General features: G+C 44.7%; 1 protein-coding gene across 25 annotated transcripts in view; it reads right to left on the bottom strand.

The window, feature by feature from the left end:
* Positions 1 to 14017, bottom strand: part of KIAA1217 (KIAA1217 ortholog) — a 348846-nt gene that overhangs the window by 56329 nt on the left and 278500 nt on the right. The window lies entirely within an intron of this gene.

Raw genomic sequence — 14017 nt, 5'->3', positions numbered from 1 at the left:
ATCATGCACAGATACTACGCTTCTCTGTTCAAGGCTCTCCAAGGCTACATACGATTCATTTGGCTTCTGAAACAGGCTCACATTTCTGTACGTCAGAGCAACAACAGTGTCATGGAACCATCACCGTTATTTCCAACACATCACACAGTCACCACCGCAGAGCGACCTGTGCTAAGGACAGACCCATCACACAAGTCATGGCACACAAATTCAGTTCTTCTTGCTCAGTAGTTCAAGAGAATAAAAGACAGAAGAAGAATTAGAACAGTGTGGATGCCTGGACTACCATCGTACCCTCATCAGGAAGTGTCAAGTCCCAGCCTGAGACAGAGAAGCGACCCCCAGTCTTCTCTAGGGGTGGGGGTATCTCAGTCCCATGGGCCTCTTGGAGTGTGAGCAATGGTGAAGATTCCTGGGCAACAAACAGCACATTCAGACCCTGTGGCTTTTAAATACAAGCCAACCACTGTATCTGGTGCCCAACGGAAAAGGCCATGGTGGTCAAGTCTTTCACTTGAACGAAACTGGTTATGTTGGACTTCACAAGAGATGCTACATCTGTATCTTGAACTTCAAGGCAAGTAAGAGGATTTTCAAGAGTAATTTTGCTCATTCACAGTTTTTTGGCTTTGCACTTTGCCTTTGGAATCCAACACTCAGTGATGTAGAAAACACTGAGACTCATTTCACAATTACAAGCTTCTGACTTCAGAATTCCACGCATTTTTCTTTAGTTTAAAATGAATGGTTATGTCACAATATTGAGTTTCTAGGATGTAAGTCATGCAGTCTGGAGGATTAATGGTTGTCAACCCACCATGGGGTGGGACCGGGGGGGTGGGAATTATTAGTAGTAGGATCTCTCTCAAACAGTGAGCAGAGATATGCATCTACCTGGAGTGACGTTCCAACTGTTTTAAACCTCTGAGCTGTTGAGCATTTTCAGTCATATGTGTGTTCTCGGCGTCCTGTGTGTCATAAAGCCATGCATGGGGCAAAGAGAAAAATTAGTAAGAAATCCCACTCGAGAAGGCAGGCTGGGGACTTCCCTGGTGGTCCAGTGGTTAAGAATCTGCCTTGCAAATGCAAGGGATGCAGATTTGATCCCTGTTTGGGGAACTAAGATCCCACCTGCTATGGAGCAACTAAGCCCACGTGCCACAACTAGGGAGTCCACGGGCTGCAACAGAAGAGCCACGCAACGGGGATCGGCGTGTGCCAGCTAAGACCCTGACCCAGTCAGGTAAGTAGTTAATATAAAAAGAAAAGGAAAGGAAAAAACAGGTTAATAAATACCCACTGGAGATCCGAACTCTATCAGACCCTAAGCTGCAAGGCACCTCAGGACCGATGGGGTGGTAGCTGGTCTCCATGCGTGGGGCACACACATGCGTTCTGGGTGGACACTGTTCAGAATCCCCAGTCTTCCCATGGTAATGCTGGAAGCCAAACTCATGACCCTTAGAGCAGGGGTGCTCTCAGAACTTCCTTGAGAGGCACTAGTTTACCCCTCTTATTCAATCCTAGGCAAATACAAAGGGTTTCTTTTCAAGTGGGAAAGCAGGGACTTCCGTGGTGGTCCAGGTGGTCCAGAGGCTAAGACTCCATGTTCCCAACACAGGGGGCCCAAGTTCAATCCCTGGGCTAGGAACTAGATCCCATATGCTAAGAGCCAGAGGGGAACTAGATCACATATGCCAGAAATCAGAGGGTCTGCGTGCCACACCTGCCGCAACTAAGACCCAAGGCAGCCAAGTAATTAAACATCTATTTTTACAAAGTGGCAGGACATTCTTTTGGTTAGGAAGAGGCTTAATGGATTCTTTGAAGCTGGAGCGCAGCATACAGAGGCCTGGTGACAAGCTAACTGCCCCCAGGAGACAATAATATCAGGAGATGTTAGCAGTAGGTAAGTCCACAGCTGCAGAGAATAAGCAGGAGTCCCTGGGAGACAGAAAGGGCAGATGGAGGCCAGCACTGGCCTAGGCACAGTGCTGATGAGGGCTGCATCAGTGTTCTCTCTGCTCCCTCTTTGGTCATCAGCTATCATGACCTGTCTAACAAAGCACCAGAATCAATCGAGATTCAAGACTTGGATCTTCAGCAGGTTCATCACCAGGGTGAGAACTGCAGAATGGTACAGCACAGGTGGGTCCTCCCAGAGAGGCACCACAGGGCTTCCTACATGCCTTTGGCATCCTCCTTGGCTCAGTTGGTACTCGGCCTCTCACCATTCTTACCCCAGACAATGCCTTCAGGATGAAGACCGGCACCCCGCTCTCCTGACTTCTAGGCATGACGTGGACGTAGCCTGCAGAACTGCCTAGATGTCTAGATGAGCGTCTAGATGTTTTGGAGTGAAAACCCTGCATTCAGTCCAGATACTCACATGCTTGTTCTTCTGTTTGCATCTGTGAGGACAGGACTGGAAGCTCCTTGGGTGGCCTCCTCCAGGCTATGTCACCAGTGGGGTCACCAGGAAGGAGATAAGATCTATCAGAAGTAGAGAGCTCAGTACACTTGAGCTTAACGGCCAAGGAGGGAGCGATTCTCTCCCCATGCCCAGGACGACGTGCGCGCCCCAGGCGCTGTGCACAGATTGCACGTGCGTGTTCCACTATTTCGGCCAAAACTGCTTTACGAAAATACAATTCTTTTGACACATGGTAATGAGAAAACTTTTTCCCTCCTGTTTAATCATCAAAGTGTTTCTGGTTTCAGGATTCATTTGAAGGAGATTATCTGATTTATAAATTCATAAATAAGAGTGTCTTTCCATTTCATGGCTGGTAATCTGGAAACAATTTTATGGTTTAACTAAATTACAGCAACTGGAAACTTCGGCAGCCTTCTCCCATGATGAAATGTTATGAAGTATGTTTTAAATGTGAAAGGGGTAAGAAAGAGAAATGCAGTGGAAGAAGAGAAATTAAAACAACCCTGTCATTTCCTGCAGTGGCAATTTTGTACAATAATCATCAGAATATTAAAGATACTCAAGCTAATTCTTGCCAGTATCGCTTGGTTTAAGGTATTCCACAGGCTGGGTATAATTACTGTTGAAAAAGATGGCTTAAAAGTGATTTCATAGACCATTTTATTTCATTCCATAAACCATATTTATGTGATTAGTATGTACGGTTAACTAGTCATTTAGTGTTATAAGTCAGCCTGGCTCAATGAATCTTCTCGGGGCCCAAGCATAATATTAATAAAAAATTCAAATCCAATCCAGAGAAAGTGCTGATCTCAGTATTAAATTCCTGCTGCTACAACCAGCTTTCCTGCAAGTCCCATGTCTGTCTGTGAAGATGGAGCAAAACCCAGACTGCCCGTGGTCTGCTCTCTCTGTCTGCAGAGTCTAGGAAAGGCGGAAAAAAAATCTGCATTTGGAGAGATATTTTTAATGAGCATATCCATTCATACAAGTTTTTGATTCAACGTTTTGTGACTGGGGACTTGTCTTTGGACTGACCAAGGCCTCATTAAGCCTGAATTAAGTTCTTATCATTGTGCGTCTAGGTAAATGAATGGCTATTACAAACCAAGTAGTATGAGACTGGGAATTCCCCTATAATGAATCCTTAAGGATATGTTTTTAAATATCCAAAAGAAGTGTTGGGAGCTGGCTGATAACAGCCTCCCAAGCTGATGTGACTAGACTCCCAGTCCGCATTCACCTTGGCAACCAGCTTCTAACCTTGGACCCTGGTGGTACAGGATACTCAGTATCAACTGTAGTAACCAGGGCTGGCTTTCTGAGAGTACTAACTAGGTGGTTCCCTGTTCACTTCTAGTTCTAATATTTTATGATTTTTTTTTCTGGTTCCTGCTCATTCCTTGTTATCTCTCTCCCTTCAGAAAGATATAAATGGTCAATGAGTCACCAACAGACATTTCTGGGCACTTAATACGTGCTAGGTGCCACATGAGCCACTGCAGACCCAGCAGTGAATCAGGTATTATCATCCTTAAGCAATACCTTCCTCTCACAAAGTCCATTTTTATCTTGGGAGCAATCTAAGTGACCTAAAACCCTTTCATCTTGGCAGTGCCAACAGCGTTTTCCAGAACCAAAGAGTGAACAGGTTTAAAGCAAGGCTGTGCCCTTGTTTGTTCATGCCCTGATGCTTTGACATGAGAGGAAAAAATACCAGAGTTATTAAAGACACTGTTTTTAGATGAGTTCAACAGAGCACTGGAATTCAAATGATCTGAATTTGTGGTAAAGCTTTAAATAAAGGACTCTGAGCCATGAACTCAGTTCTTCTGCCCAATGTTAACCTTTTGGTGAAAGAGCCGGTAACTGAAGACATTCTTCCAAAAATGCCCAGTAAATTTAACTTCTCATGGAAACACCTAGATTTATTGAGGATATTGATGGAGTTGGTGATATCTGAGTGGGGCTACCATGGCATGTCCCTGTAAGTATCTCGGAGGTCATGGTACTGTCTGGGTACCACTACACGCTCCTGAGGGATGCTGACCATGTCGTGCATCTTTGTTTGCACCCTTAGTCCTTAGAGGAGGAGGACTGGGCACATAGAGGGTCATGAAGAAGTACTATCTACAACGCTGACACTGAAGGCTGCTATCCCTCCCTTGCCCTCTGCTCATGGAGAAAGGAGACGAGGGCTCTTCTGCTTTCCCTTTATCACTTCAATCCATCATCTGTCCAAACCCTCCTCATCTCCCCTGCTTCTGAGTTCTGCATTACTCATCCTTCAGTTCCCTACCAGCATTCAGGAAATTCCCTCACATCCTTGTGTGACTTCAGCACAGAAAGCTGGCCTCCTGTCTGCCTCACCCCAGACCATCACCTTATGTAGCTTCAGTATCCACACGGATAACCCTTTCAGCAAGTTGGTACCACAGATCCTCAAACTCTTCTTCAGATATTCCCTGACCTTAAAATCCTTACTCAGCATGACTTTACATTCTGGATTTGAAAACTCCAAAATCGTCTTTAAAAACAGCAATCTTTGGGGACTTTGCTGGTGGTCCAGTGGCTACGACTCTGAGCTTCCAATGCAGGGGGCCTAGTTCCTGGTTGGGGAACTCGATTCCACATGTAACGACTAGAAGATTCTACATGCTGCAACTAAACCATCCCACATGCCACAGTGAAGATGGGATATCCTGTGTGCCACAACTAAGACCCGGCACAGCCCTGCCCCCCTCCACACACGAAAGGAAAACACACTCTGGTTGTCTTCTGTTCTCTTGGTAACACAAACCAGCTCTGTGCCTGTGTGCTGGCCTTTCATCCTTCATCCCCTGCCATCAGTACTGTCTGGAAGTTCCTCTACATTTTCCTGCTGCTTAACCAGCGGACTCCTCTCACACTCTCCACTGTCCTGACCTCTTTCTCAGCCTTGCTGTCTCTCCGCTGGGATGACGTTGCTCCTGACTGACTGAGGAGCGGAAGAGATGAGACGAAATGGACCAGCGTCGGGCAGTGAGGTTGAGAGCAATAGCTGCTGGCGCATCAAGGCATCTTTGGATACAGATCTGCGAGCATCCTCTGGCGTCCAGGGTGGAGTGTGAGCAATGACATCAATAAGACTCCAAGACTTTCAGCCCAAGTACTGGATGAAAGAAGCGGTCATACCGAGATGGGAAGACAGGAGTCCAGAGTCAGGAAAAGCCTCAGGAAGTTCCAACACAGGAAGCCAGTGAACGAGTTCATGTCAGGGAACGTAAGAGGCTGAATGAACTTGGCACACAGAGGAAACAGGGCCTGCCTTCCCCCAAGGGGCTTGCACCCCTTATTAAAAAGAGGCAGCCCTTCTCTTACCCTCTTAACCCAACAAGAACCGCATCCTGTCAGACACAAAATTCTAGACTCACAGTTTTCTAGTTGGAGGGAACTTACTTTAGACCCCCAGTTTTCTTTCCATTGTGGTTTGGTGATCTTGACCGAAGCAAAGGCAAAAAGGAAAAAAAAAAAAAAAAAAAGGTGTGACAGGCAAAGCTCAGCCACACCCAGGCCTGTGTGTGGTAGGATCACCCATACGGAGAGGGTTCCGCCCAGCACAGCACTGCACCTGGAAACCCTCCAGGTTGCCTTTAATCTATTTCACAACCTACTTTCTGGGCGGGCCGCTCTGGCTGAGACCAGAGCACAGTCCCAAGTCAGCTTGTGAACACACCATCCCCAGATGGTCCGCACACCGCTGCTCCTCTGTGCGAAGGAGCTATGGCTTCACCGTGTTATGTCACAAGGTCTTGTGTTTCTTTTAAAAGCTTTTTATGTTCTACTGGAACACTGCCGATCAACAATGTTGTTGTGATAGTTTTCAAGTGGGCAGCAGAGGGACTCAGCCATACATATACATGCAGCCATTCTCCCCCAAACTCCCCTCCTATCTAGTCTGCCACATACACAAGGTCTCTGATTTATGGAGAACTTTGCAGTTCACAAGGTGATTCTATACCCATGTTTATTTCAACAGAACCCGGAGGAGGTTCTGTTGCCATCTGGATGCCAACTAGAACCCTAGTTGCCATCCCCTGGTTACAACAAGGACACTGAAGCTTCCTGCTCAACAAGGACCAGGGGCAGGATGTAAGCAATCACAGCTGGCCACCTGCCCCCCACCCCCGCCCCTCCAGTGCTCCCCGCTAGGCTCTGGGCCGCCTCCCGTGACTCACCCACTGTCTGGGGTGAGGCTCCACTTCCTGGGTGAGAGCCCTCGCTCCCCAGGGCAAGCCTCCACCCTGCCTCATGAAATCACCTGCTTTGCATTTTCTTTCTCGTACCTGAGGGCAATTTTTAATATTCCTGCTCTGGAAGTGACATCTCTCTCTCTCTCTCTTTTTTTTTCAGTACAGGTACAAACCAGAATGAATAGCTGTTTGTTCCTATTCTGGCTACCTGATCACAGGCCTGTATGTGACCTTCCAATGAGTGTCAGAGGCTATGGGGAGATGGTCTTTTGAGTGACCCTGGACACGATTGAGCGACTTCACTTTGACTTTTCACTTTCATGCACTGGAGAAGGAAATGGCAACCCACTCCAGTGTTCTTGCCTGGAGAATCCCAGGGACGGGGGAGCCTGGCGGGCTGCCGTCTATGGGGTCACATAGAGTAAGACACGACTGAAGCGACTTAGCAGCAGCAGCAGCAGCAAAGCAACTGAACTGAAGGGGGCTATGGAAGGAAGCTCCCCACTCCTGCTTTAAAAAAATATTTTTTTACTGTATATTTGCTTTACAATGTTGTGTTAGTTCTTATGTACAGCAAAATGAATCAGATATATATATATATATATATATATATATATATATACTGCTTATCCCCTCTTTTTTGGATTTTCTTCCCATTTAGTCACCACAGAGCACTGAATAGAGGTCCCTGTGCTGTACGGCAGGTTCTCATTTGTTATCTATTTTATATAGAGTATCAATAGGGTATATATGTCAATCCCAATCTCCCAATTCATCCTATTCCCCTCCTTTCCCCATTGGTGTCCATAAATGTGTTCTCTACGTCTCTATTTCTGCTTTGTAAATAAGATCATCTGTACTAATTTTTTCAGATTCACAGATTCTACATATTATACGATATTTTTCTTTCTGACTTACTTCACTCTGTATGACAATCTCTAGGTCCATCCACATCTCTGCAAATGGCCCAGTTTCATTCCTTTTTATGGCTGAGTACCATTCCATTGTACACACGCACCGCGTCTTCTTTACCCACTCCTCTGCTGGCCACTGTGGCTGTTTCCATGGTGTGGCTATCGTAAACAGTGCTGCGGTGAACACTGGGGAGCATGTGTCTTTTTGTACTTGCTTTTGATCTGCAAAATCTCAAGGTAGACTCCAAAGAAATAAGATAATGATTCTTAGGGAAAAGAAGGAAAGCGTTTCCTATACTTGGCCTCTCTCACGTTTCTCTCTCTTGTCTTCGTAGATCCCTGTGCTTGTTGGAAGAGTCAGGACACCCGGCCTTTATTATAAAGACCAAGAAACCCTGAGCTGCACGAGAGTGAAAATAGCTTTTGACCTGAGGGGTAGCTGTCATTGGTTCTTTGAGAAATGTCCTGTTTCTCCTTCCAAAAGTCTGCAAAGAGAGATTATATCCTTTCATCCTACACTGTTAGTGGCAATGTCAATTGGTGTAGCCAGTTTGGAAACCAGTACAGAGGTTCCTTCAAAAACTAAATAGAGAGTTGTTATATGATCCAGCAATCCCACTCCCTGAGCATATATCCAGAAAAGACAAAAACTCTAATTTGAAAAGAAACATGCACCCCGATGTTCGTAACAGCACTGTGCACAGTAGCCAAGACACGGCAGCAACCGAAATGTCCACCAACGAATGAACGGATAAAGAAGACACGGCACTATACGGTATAACAGAATATTACTCAGCCATAAAAAGAATGAAATACTGCCTTTTGCAGCAACATGGACAGACCTAGAGATGATCATACTACGTGAAGTGAGACAGAGAAAGACATGCCATATGATATCACTTGTACATGGAATCTAAAATACAACACAGGGACTTCCCTGGTGGGCCAGTGGCCAAGACTCCATGCTCCCAATGCAGGGGGCCTGGGTTTGATCCTTGGTCAGGGAACTAGATCCCACATGCCGCAACTGAGAGTTCACATTCAGTGACTAAAAATCTCACAAGCTACTTAAAGATCTTGTACATGGCAGTAAAGAGCCAATGTGATGAAGCTAAGCTCCAGTGCAGCTAAATAAATAATTGGTAAAATATGACACAAATGAACTTATCTACAAAACAGAAATAAACTCACAGATGTAGAGAACAGACTACTTATGGCTGCCAAAGAAAAGGAGGGTTGGGGGAGGGATGGATAGGGGAGTCTGGGATTAGCAGGTGCAAACTATGATATATAGGATGGATGAACAACAGGGTCCTACTGTATAGCCCAGGGAACTGCATTCAATGCTCTGTGATAAACTATATGGAAAAGAATATGAATCACTTGGCTGTAGAGCAGAAGTCAACATAACATTGTAAATAACTCTACTTCAATAAATTCTTAATGGTTTTAAAACAGACTGGATCCCTTCAGCTCCAGAGACAGAGAGAGACGAGGTGTTTACTGGCAATACACATTGACCCTACAAGAGTCAATGCAGACTTTTTAAGACCCACAAATTTTGGAAGTTCAAATTAACGCTTCAGTTCAGTTCAGTCACTCAGTCGTGTCCGACTCTTTGCGACCCCATGAATCGCAGCACGCCAGGCCTCCCTGTCCATCACCAACTCCTGGAGTTCACTCAGATCACGTCCATCGAGTCGGTGATGCCATCCAGCCATCTCATCCTCTGTCGTCCCCTTCTCCTCCTGCCCCCAATCCCTCCCAGCATCAGAGTCTTTTCCAATGAGTCAACTCTTCGCATGAGGTGGCCAAAGTACTGGAGTTGCAGCTTTAGCATCATTCCTTCCAAAGAAATCCCAGGACTGATCTTCTTTAGAATGGACTGGTTGGATCTCCTTGCAGTCCAAGGGACTCTCAAGAGTCTTCTCCAACACCACAGTTTAAAAGCATCAATTCTTCGGTGCTCAGCTTTCTTCACAGTCCAACTCTCACATCCATACATGACCACTGGAGAAACCATAGCCTTGACTAGATGGAGCTTTGTTGGCAAATAAACGCTTAGACCTGGCTCTAATTCTGAATCACTTCATTTATGAACAATAAAGTCCCCAATTCAAATAAGGACAAGTGTCATCTCTGTGAACTCCACCAGACAGCGGGACAACTACTCCCAAGAAAGGCTGGATGGTTGGGACATCACGGTGGCCCCGGATTGATTACCCAGCCACTGAGCCATCAGGCTACTTAGACAGGCTGGGGTGCAGCCACACTGGACCTGCAGGGAGTTTTAATCTTGCCAGGCAGAACCTAAACATGTTCACTTAAACATGGATTCCTCTTCTCTTTGAAGAAAGAGGTTTTAGTCGGCAAGGAAAGGGGCTTATCTGAGTCTCACAGAGTTTAAGTTGTTCTTAGTTTCTGGTTTCAGACCTAAGGCATCTGACTGACAGCATCTCATGAATATTCAAGAAAGATGCAGGGGTACATTTTAATGTCATCTAATTAGTGGCAGGTGATGGCTTTCCCTTTTGAGAAACTGGTTTGTGAGAGCTTTTCGACAGTCCTTCCACTGGTATTTTTGATACAGTATCCCCTGGTAAGAGTAGGGCTGTCTTCAGACATTTGTCAGTTGGTTGAATATCATGTTTATCAGAGACAGCTCTTGACTGAACTCAGTAGTCTAAGGAATGACTAGCAAATATTACTTATCCATAAAGTTATATTCCTGTGAATGAAGTCGTAATTCAATTTCTCAGCACCTCTGTAATCTGAAACTGGCAAGACATCAAATCCAAATATCATTTTTCTTGGTAGCATAATGGGAGAGATACAGCAAATTCTGGATACAGATCAATCTGCCTTTCCAAATGGTATCTTTTCATTCCATTATGTAAATTCCTTAAATGCACGCCCATCTCAGTCAGTATTCTCATGAAAGCATCCAGCCCAGCCTAAGTTCAGGGAAGTGCTCCCGTTTCTGCATTCATAGCAATTACTCTCTGTATCACTTCTTTGGAATTAATTACGTACAAGCCGTCCCCAAATTATGGCAGGCTTGTAATTACAAAGTTTTCTTCTACTCTCATTGTTTAGAACTTGGAATAAACGGTGGCTGACTCTCCAGCTGGCCCACGCAAGCCTCTTTAACCTACAGTGTATTATTAGTCTTTTCATTGTTCCTCATTGTTTTCAAGGAAAACGTGTCCTGACTTTCCAGCTGAACTTGGAGATGCTGGGAGCGAATCTCCCTCTACAGCTCCAGCCTCAAGGAAAGACACTTCCCCCTGAGTGACTTGCACATCCTCCTCTCTTTTCTCTGCTTCACTGGGAGACCCTGCCTTTCTTAGGATGACAAAAAGATCAGCCCTGAGCATCACCTACGAATGCAATCCTATTGTTGCGGTTGTTCTTAAAAACCAGTTATTTAATGCGCATTGTTGACTCCAAAGCTTCCTGCACGGAACTGTGGCATAGCTTACATGCTTACAATATGCTTTTAATGTTTCATGACTATCTTCCCAGTTTGTATTCCTTGCAGGTGGGGACATATCTAAGTTTCTGCAAAGCATGCAGTCCCCAGCTAAGTACATAAAGAGAGGCTCAATAAACATTTATTGATCCCTAATTAGAGCTACACGGGAAAGCAATTCAGACAACAGCTGAATCGGTCAGGCACCATTAGGCATCAAAACAGGCATTTGATAACCTAATAACTTCAGCTCTACCTGGTTAGGTGTCCTTATCATCAGTCATACCACTCGGGTGCAATTTGAAAAAGATGCTGTCATCCTGGCTTGTCTCTTAGCTCCTGGACAGAAGTCAATGTGTAACCCCCACTACTCTCCTGAAAGGGACGTAAAAGTGGCTTTGATACTTGGAACATTCTCATTTTGATGTTTAATCCCAGCTAATTCCATTCTTTGTGCATGCTTATGTTTATTCTCTCCTGTCTTCCCTCCCTGCTTTATGTTTTTCCTGGTATTTAACAATTGTCTCCCTGCTTCCTCTGGTATAATCTTTTGTCCTCGCCATCTCTGGATGTTAATCTTCGGCTTAGTAGCATTAGTAGAGTACTTTGCTCAAAGCAGGAACTCTCCAGCGCTTACTCCATGCCAGGGAGGGCACAGGCACTTAACTGTAATGAGCTGCTCCATTGTATGAGGTAGGTGCTAGGATTATCTCCATTTTACAGATGAGCAAATTGAGGAAGAGCGAGGCTCGGTGATCTGTCAAACTTCCAACTGCTAGCAAGTGTCAGAACAGGGACTTGAACTCAGGTTACCTAGCTCTGGAGATCACATTCGTAAACATGACGATACTGCCTCTCAGTGAATGGTTGATTGCAGGTGACTGAACCAAGGTGGCGACAGCAAGTTCTAACAATAATGAAGCTGCTTTACCAAGAGCTAAGGGTAGAACTGAAGTAATAATTGTCAAGATCCATGTTTTGGATTTGACAGCTTCTGGAGACACCTTTGGTTGTCCTGACTGGGCAGCATGTCAGGGGACTCTGATACTGCCGGGCAGTGGGCGGGATGGGGGGAAGGCTGGAGCTGCTGATAAACATCCCAGAATGCACAGGTCAGGCCCAAAATATCAAGTGTGCAGAAGTGAAGAAACCCTGCTCTGGGAAGATCCCAAGTCTAATTATTGGGTTGGCCAAAAAGTTCAGGTTTTTCCATAAGATAATGAACTTTTTGGCCAACCCGATACACAGGAGACAACTGATGTGGCTCCTCTCCAACTATACATTCAAAAAGAAAAAAAATCATTCTTTTTTCCATCATTCCATCATTCTGATCCATCCCTCTAGCAGGATACACAGTTTAGAAAGTCTCCAAAGGTCTGCCAGGCACTGAACATTTTTAAATGACACAAATCTGAATTTAGACTTCGACTCAGTCAGCTGGTAAACCAAGGATGTGTTCTATCCCTCAACACTACCAACACGGTGATAGTTGGGTTGGCATACATACACTCCTGCTGCTATGTATAAATGGATTACTAATGAGAACCTACTGGGCAGCACAGGGAACTCTACCCAGTGCTCTATGGTGACCTGAGTGGGAGGGAAATCCAAGGAAGAGGCGATGTGTGTATACCTGTGGTTGATGCACTCTGCTGTCCAGCAGAGACTAACACAACATTGTAAAGCTACTATACTCCAGTTAAAAAAAAAAAAGATATTTAGTGCTCACAAAATGGAAAGTGATGTAAAATGATTAAGAACAGACACAGGCTACCAGTTAGGCTGCAGGCTTCCTCCTGTACATAGACATTTTCTTTCCTTTTCTTTCTAAGGCAGGAAATCTGCGAAGCTTTAGAAATCACAGCGGATTTCTTGTAGCTTTTCTCCACATACAGATGCCCAGACAGGCAAAAATTTGCTCCCAAGTGCATCCTTAACTAGTTTTATTGAATTTAGCTATTGTCAGTGCTGAATAAGTGTTAAAAATATGATCTCAGTTCAAGTTTACCATGTCTTGAAAAACGTTCTATTAGGAGGAATCTGTCACACATTTGGAAGGAGAGCTATTAGTCACTTTGCAATGAGCACCCCTGAATTTTGAGTGTGATTTCGATATATTTCACATTATACGAGCCAAACTATAAATAGAAAATAGCAAAACATAAATGTCTTAGAGTTTTACAATTCTTAAGGGCTGTTTTATGTGCCATGGGTAGGGATAATGATGCTGTTTAATGAAGTAATTTTATAACCTTGGGAAGACAGAGCCTCACGCCTCCTGTCATCCGTCACACACCATCTCCCTGGCACTGGGCCTCAAGAGTCACATGGATCCACTGTCTTCTTGGAGTCCTTGATGATGGGAGATCATCTGGGTAAAACCACCTTATCACTTAAGGTCATTTTCTTTCCAGAAGCTCAGACTTGAGAATTAGAGTCAGCCCTCCACATTCACAGGTTTTGCTTCCTCAGATTCAACCAACTGCAGATTGAATTTTGCAGACTGGCTGAATCTGCAGATATGGAACCATGGATGTTCAGGGCCGACTGAACTACAAATAAGAAACCTGTGGATCTGGGTACCCACGGGCTCCCAGAAACAACCCCCAAGGATGACTGTACTATCGTCAAGGTCAAAGCAGTTGTAATCCACTCTTTTACCTTGAAGTCCATGGCCATCCCAGGAAGAGGATGCTACCTCAAATATGTTCTACACTATGTTTTCCAGATCTATTATATATAATTTGTCATCACTAGATGCTTTGTGGAAGCATCTTTATAAGAAAAGAGATGCCAAATTCATTAAATCAAGGCACACGGACCAAGTACAAGATCAAGGTGAAATTACTTTGTCTTCAATACATTTTCAAGTCAGAGCTGTTAGAAAATCGTGTTAAAAAAAAAAGTTACTGTTGGAAGTTTCCTAAGTACAGATGAAAAAGAAAAATTTTCTGATTTTGAA

The sequence above is a fragment of the Bubalus kerabau genome, chromosome 13 (genome assembly GCF_029407905.1).
Source record: "Bubalus kerabau isolate K-KA32 ecotype Philippines breed swamp buffalo chromosome 13, PCC_UOA_SB_1v2, whole genome shotgun sequence".
Taxonomy (NCBI): domain Eukaryota; kingdom Metazoa; phylum Chordata; class Mammalia; order Artiodactyla; family Bovidae; genus Bubalus; species Bubalus kerabau.
This window is presented reverse-complemented; position numbering and strand designations above follow the sequence as displayed.